Source organism: Miscanthus floridulus, chromosome 14 (genome assembly GCF_019320115.1).
Source record: "Miscanthus floridulus cultivar M001 chromosome 14, ASM1932011v1, whole genome shotgun sequence".
Taxonomy (NCBI): Eukaryota; Viridiplantae; Streptophyta; class Magnoliopsida; order Poales; family Poaceae; genus Miscanthus; species Miscanthus floridulus.
Window position 1 is genome coordinate 83,843,091 of NC_089593.1, and position 5,900 is coordinate 83,848,990.

The 5,900-nt window shown below is 45.6% G+C and overlaps 1 pseudogene; it reads right to left on the reverse strand.

Annotated features, from left to right (window-relative positions):
- Positions 1-3,795: 3,795 nt before the first annotated feature.
- LOC136503890 (premnaspirodiene oxygenase-like) lies at positions 3,796-5,133 on the reverse strand (annotated as a pseudogene).
- Positions 5,134-5,900: the final 767 nt, after the last annotated feature.

The following is a 5,900-nucleotide window of genomic DNA, read 5'->3' on the forward strand; positions in this document are numbered from 1 at the left end:
AGGGGAGGTGATCAGAGTCTTGGAGACAAAATTGAAAAGAAGTAGAGGTTACGACAGGTATCTCACCCGCAATTCTGGCCTCGGCCTTGGCCAACCTATCCTCCACCGAATCGACCACAGGAGGTGACCGGCATCGAACCATGGCCAGGGCCGATTCTACGAGGGATAGACACTCAGCGAGACTCTGGCCATGTCGATCAATGGAGGCAAGTAGATCGTCATCATCAATCCGCCTCACCTGATGGCGAGGGGGCTAGCGGCAAGCCGTCGATGAGGAAGGACCTAAAGGCCGAACGGAGTCAGCCCTGTTCCCCAAGGCAGTAGAGGCATCACGGGATACACCCTCCTGACGACGAGGGCACTGATGCGATGATGTAGATCCGATGAAGACCTTCTTAGGAGACCTCTTGCTGTTCTCCATGATCTCTAACCTACGGAAAAAATAGGAACTATGCTAAGGATGCAGAAGGTTTGAGGCAAAGTGAGTTATACTTGGATCCACTGGCAAGGCCCGTTTATATAGCCCAGGAAGGCGAGAAAATAGATTTCGCCAGGAGATATGAAATTAAAATCAGAAACGGAAATGGATTGGCACTCTAGGAATTCAGGGGACGCATAATGGAAGGATAGCAAATTTGAACTTATCGTTTCCCAAAATTACGAAGCATTGTGAGACTGATACAAAGAGTCTACATTGACTAGAGACCTACCCACCAAGGCTTCTTTGGATTGAAGGGAGTCCAGATCCCCATAAGGCCGAGGGTCATCGTAAACCAAGTCACATTGGCCCATTGATAAGATTGTGCAAGAGAAAGGGAAAAGCAGCCTACCTAACAGATACCCAGCTAATTCCTCGGTGACTGGGAGACCGCTGGAAAGAAGCTTGTGGCTTTCCCGACAGGCGTTTGATGGAACAAACAAGGGAAGGTGCCCACATATTCTACCCTTCACAAAATGCTAAAACAGCTTTGCGAGCATGGAGAGAAGACTCAGGTGATATAACAAGAATTCTTCTAACCGCGATGGCTGGTCTTCTTGCTCAACGAAGCACTAGAATAAGTGGCACAATCACCCCATACACAAGAATTCTTCTAACCGCTCAAGATCATCATAACGAAAGGATAGACCATGGAGGGTCCGGCGGAGTTGAGAGCACTCGGAAAGACGGATGGAAGAGAAACATGGCTGAAGTAGTGAGTTGCTCTCGCCACGGTCGGATAAGCGTTTTATAGTCGGCCCGGGAAGATGAATCCAAATGCCCGTGAAACAGTGGTGCTCTTGCAAAAGTTTTGGGGCATAGGCTCGTGAATGGACGCAAGCGGTGACAGACAGTGGGCCCCAGATCAAGGTTCTCTACCTGTGACTATGGATCAATCAGGGATGCAGACAGGATAATTTTGGAATAAAATTACTTTTATCCCAAAATTGGGGGGCATGTGTTTACACCAAAATTTGGAAGGAAAGTCACAGGGACCTAGAAGCTCCCAGGATCGTGTCAGCGAGGAATCAATTGCGTGTAGATCGAAAACAGCTGATTCGGATACAGCACTAGAATCGGCTTTCTTCAGATAGCGCCAGTGGATAACGACAGAAGCTATGATTGGCGCTAGGACAAGGCATGCTGGACTCTACAAAAAGGGAAAGATTAGAGTCCAAGTTATCTTAAATTAGGAATGTTTTCGTTTTTTATGCCAAAGATTATGACAGATCGTGCTCGAGTAGGATTCATGTCTAGACTCCGGGTATAAAAATCAAACCCCGGCTATTGTAAAGACATACAATCAATCAAATACAAGTCAATTTACTTTTTTTGGCTCCGGCCACCCCTTAGGAGTAGGAGTAGAGTAGATCTCGGCGAGTTCTTCAGCAAGTACGGCTGCATCGATCCGGTCGACCTCCACAGCTTGTTGTAAGTACCATCATGGTTTATACCTCTGTTCGTATGGCTGCATCGATCCGGTCGACCCCCACTGTAGCTCTGGTATAAGCTAGTTATTGACTCTTGTCTAATTCAAGTATGGCCTGTGTGATTCTGCCTCACACCCCACTGCTTGAATTAGATCAAGGTCAAGTTATCGGTTCTACCTTAGTATGGCAGCCTTTGGTAGATTCATTAAGTTACCGATATTGCTTATTGCTTTCATTGTTTATCTAATTACAGCAATATCACTCTGTCTGATTGAGATTGATCTAGCTCGGCCTTATATCCTATTTAACCCATCGTTTGCCAATCTAAAACTGATCTAATCTGCGTCTTAAACGATGAGTTATGTTTTTATCGGCTGTTTTATATCAATCTTAATCGTGCATAGCATGCGGTTAAGGCATGGTCAATCTTGAGTAGATCTATTGGTTAGCGAGAATCATTCTATGGCCCGTTATCACGGCCTGTGGGATTCTGCCTCTCACCCCACTGTTAGCACCGTGGAGTGGGGATCGTTAGTCGATAGATCCGTTCCTGAGAAGGCATGACCTTAACTGTGTGCTATGCCTGAATCGGCTGTTTAGCCGATATCGAGTGTTTTCACGAGCAGTTCACATCGCGAGACCATTGAAGTAGAGATAAGTTGAAAGATATGTTAGCCCCATGATCTTGTTATTGTATTACGGCCTGCATGATTCTGCCTCATGCCCCACTGATATTGGTAATGAGTTAGGGTCATCAAGTCTATTGTTGTTTCTACGGCCTGCATGATTCTGCCTCATGCCCCACTGGTCATGGCGATAGATGAGATCTAACATGTTTATTAGATTTATCTTTATTAAATGGTTAAGTGGTGTTGAATTGTTTCTTTATATAAAAAGGGGTTCGGTTACTTGCAATCATTGGCTCAGTCTAAACCGATCATCATTGATATCTTATTGCTATTGATTAAATTATTGCTCGAATTATATTTATCCTGGATGATAACCGATTCTTCTTACACAACTCCATGAGCTTTAACCGATTTATTCTTATGAGAATCGACTATTTAGTCGATCTCCTTTCATATCGGCTCTTAGAGCTGCACATTCGGGACTGTCTGGCAACACCGGCACGTTCCGCCCTTAATTACTGATAAACTTTCTCTCCTTGTCAATTGCAGAGTCAAATTGACTGACACGTCTCGGGAGGATTGAGCAGGATCGATCACCCTTGCGTTGAAGCTAGGCGGATCTGCTCCATCGAGCAGACCCTTCCGGCTTGCTGCGTGTGTCCTCGGCACGGGACGAAATTCTGTGTCGACACCACCCGAGCCACCGGAGACACGCACTATGACACTACCACGAACAACAATGCTTGTTGTGGTTTCGACCCCGTGACAGTTTGGATCCGGCGGTGATCTGATTTTTACATATTCAAATTATTAACTGATTTTGTTATTTTTGTGTAATACTTTTATTTCCTATGGTTACTGGACTGGACATTTCATGCATCACATACATCACACATTCACCAAGATTTATAATACAAAGATTACAATAATGTGTATATTACAAAAGAAGTTTCTTCATCTCTTGATCTACACTCTTATCCTTGGCCTGTTCAATGCTGAAAAAGATCCTTTTTTACTCAAAACCTCATCCACGATGAAGGCAGCTAGCTCATCTTGCAATCCTTTGATCTCCAAGTCTAACAACTTTTCGGTTTTAAGTTCCTTGCACTGTTGTTGAAGCAAGATGATATCAATGCACAAGTGTTAGCCAAAACAATAGTTTGTTTTGTTGAATTAACCGATATACATGGAATGGGAAGCATAAACACCATTTTATTTTCTGGGTAAAATATACCTGAGCATGTTTTGCGGTAATTAATTAACTCGGCAGTTTGATACACGGAGTAGCAGACAACAAGAGGTCTGCTTTCCTCCTAGCAGTGATCCCCATGGTCTCGGTCATGTCGAGTTCACCAGGAACGACGCCGTCCGGCAGGCTCCAGTCAAAATAGAAGAGCAAGCTGGCGAGGCCGAGCTCGACATTGGCCAGCAGCACGAACGCCATCCCAGGGCAGATCCTCCTCCCGGCGCCAAACGGAATGAACTCAAAGTCGTTGCCCTTGAAATCCCTCGTGTCACCGAGAAACCTCTCAGGATGGAACGCGTCCGGCTCCTCCCAGTAATCCGGGCTCCTAGCGATGGCCCAGGCGTTCACAAGTACCATGGCTCCCTTGGGCACGTCGTAGACCCCAGTATCCGGCACTGCTCCTGGCATTCCCTTGGGATCAGCAATGGCGCCGGGACATGCAGTCGTAGGGTCTCCTTGATAACCAGCTGCAGGTAGGACAGCTCGCCTAGACGATCTTCGGTTACCTTGGTTTGGCCCATGAACACTCCCCTGACCTCCGCTTGTACCTTGGCCATGATACCTGGATTCCTCATCAGCTCAGCCATCGCCCACTGCAGTGTCGTTGTCGCTGTTTCGATACCCCCTCCGATAAGATACTACATGGAGTACAGTTTATTTCAGACAAGAATTGAAGACATTAATTAACATTAACATTAGTAAATATCTCGTAAAAAATTAACATTAGCAAATTAATAAACACTCACAAATATCACTGCTTCGATTATCCTCGTGGTGAGAGGGAACTGAAGGTTTCCTTCCTTCTGGATCCTTAGGAGAACGTCAATCAGATCCTCCTTCTTCTTTAGTTGGCCTTCCTCCCTCTAGGTGCTTACCTAGCACTCCATCCATGAAGGCGAACAAGGACTGCCGGTAGGCTTCTACCTCGCGCACCGCCCAGCGGCTCAGAGCGCGAGCCAGCCAAGACAACGGAGCCCAGACGATCCCCAGGCCGTAGTTGATCGTCTTGATGGCGAAGCTCAGTGGCCTCGTCGAGAAGATGGCGTCGTGGGTCGTCATCACCTCTTTCGCGGCGTCCACCGTGCATGCTACGATGACCAGGACCTCGCCGAACATGAGGAACATGAGAGGCCCGTGGCGGAGTGACAGGTCCCGCAGAGCACGGTGCACGAGGGAGCCGCGGAGATGGTGGACACTGCCGATGACCGGGAGCTGCCATGGGCCTGGAGGGAGCTCGAGTCCATGGCGGCTACCAGATCCGGTGGGAGCTTTCTTCTGCAACGTCTTGAGAAGGAAGTACACAAGCGGAAGAAGAGCTACAAGGCGGTAGTAGTACACACCGTGGTCCATGATTGCCAAAGTTGGTGCTTTGGCCACATACTGTGTGCCTCGATCTATTTTGACCTGGCAAGTACGCAAGTGGAAGAGCTACAGGACAAGTTGCATTGCTCATTATTTTATGCTTAGAAAATGAGGTATCAAAAATATTCATGAAAAAGTGAGAACAGGAATGCTATATGGCTATTTCTATTTTATCCTTCTATAAAATTTTAAAACTACAATTTATTTTACTATGATCATGACATCAATAGAAATCTATAATTATACTTTTTATTTAAATTGACAAGGAGTTGGTTGTTGATATGTAAGTATTGTTCTGTTTGATGGTGATGGTGATGATGATGAGACACCTCTCCCTACTATCCACATGCATGGCAATACTCATAGTGTGGATTGCACTGGTGCATATGCAGAGACTATTTATTTACTGGACTAGACAACAAATTGCTCAGGCCTTTTTAGTTCCTCCCCTAAAGTTTACTCTCTATCCCATCGAATATTTGGACACATGCATGAAGTATTAAATATAGGCTAAAAAATAACTAATTACACAGTTTGCGACTAATTTGTGAGACGAATCTTTTAAGCCTAATAATCCATGATTTGACAATGTGGTGCTACAGTAACACACATGCTAATGACGGATTAATTAGGCTTAATAAATTCATCTCGTGGATTACTGACGGATTCTGTAATTTGTTTTTTTATTAGTATCCGAACACTCCATACGACACCCCCATGTGGCATCCAATATGACATCCCAAAACTTTACACCC